Source organism: Echinococcus granulosus (assembly GCF_000524195.1).
Source record: "Echinococcus granulosus chromosome Unknown EG_S00019, whole genome shotgun sequence".
NCBI classification, from domain to species: Eukaryota; Metazoa; Platyhelminthes; class Cestoda; order Cyclophyllidea; family Taeniidae; genus Echinococcus; species Echinococcus granulosus.
The window spans coordinates 499,429-500,524 of record NW_020170399.1 but is presented as its reverse complement, the minus strand read 5'-3'; positions in this window follow the sequence as shown (position 1 = coordinate 500,524).

Here is a 1,096-nt window from a genome sequence, read left to right as displayed (position 1 = left end):
CGCAAGCACTCTGGACTGAGCCACCACAAATCACGTTGAAACAGGAGGTGACACCAGTGTTTTCAGCACCACCTAAAGAAACGAAAGACTTCTCGTGCGATGCTCCTCCTCCGCCTCAAATGATGGGCAAGAAACTCCAGGTTGCACCTCAACCGTTGTCAGCACACGTTTCACAAACAGCCTACGTTGAACCGAAACCAGCCTCTCTTGCAATTGGTAAGTCGCAGTCTATGTGGGCGGAAACAGAACTGTTAATTGTCAAAGCACCAACACCCGAACCCGTAGTAATGTCGGCACCACCTCCTGCGACACATGAGTTTGGTTGCAATCCACTTCCTGTTGGTACTCAGGGCAAGAAACTTCAGGTGTCCCCTGAACCACTAGCCTCATCCGTGACGCAATCCGTCTATGCTGAACCGCCGGTGACTCTGTACGAATACGTAAATGCTCAAGCAAGAGAATTGGAGAAGATCGGTAAGAAGCTGCAGGTGGGTCCAGAACCGCTGGCAGTCGCGGCGGCACAGGCGATTTATTTGGACCCGAAACTGCCATTGTATGAATTGTACGCTGCTCAGTCACGTGAACTCGAGAAAATGGGCAAAAAGTTGCAGGTGGGTCCAGAACCTCTGGCCATCGCAATAGTTCAAGGGCCCTACGAGCCCTCGCATTTGGCGGTGTCAAGGAGTCAAGTTGTCTACACCGAGCCAAGCGTGCCTGTTTATGCGAGCAGTGTTGCGCAGTGTAAATATGGTGAGTCTGTGGGGAAGAAATTGCAGGTATCACCAAAAACAATGGCAACAAATGTATCACAAACGACTTACGTTGAGCCTAAACCAACTCCACTAGTCGTGGGAGTGTCGCAAGCACTCTGGACTGAGCCACCACAAATCACGTTGAAACAGGAGGTGACACCAGTGTTTTCAGCACCACCTAAAGAAACGAAAGACTTCTCGTGCGATGCTCCTCCTCCGCCTCAAATGATGGGCAAGAAACTCCAGGTTGCACCTCAACCGTTGGCAGCACACGTTTCGCAAACGACGTACGTAGAGCCGAAAGCGGCAACTCTTGTCGTAGGTCACTCACAAGCAATATGGAC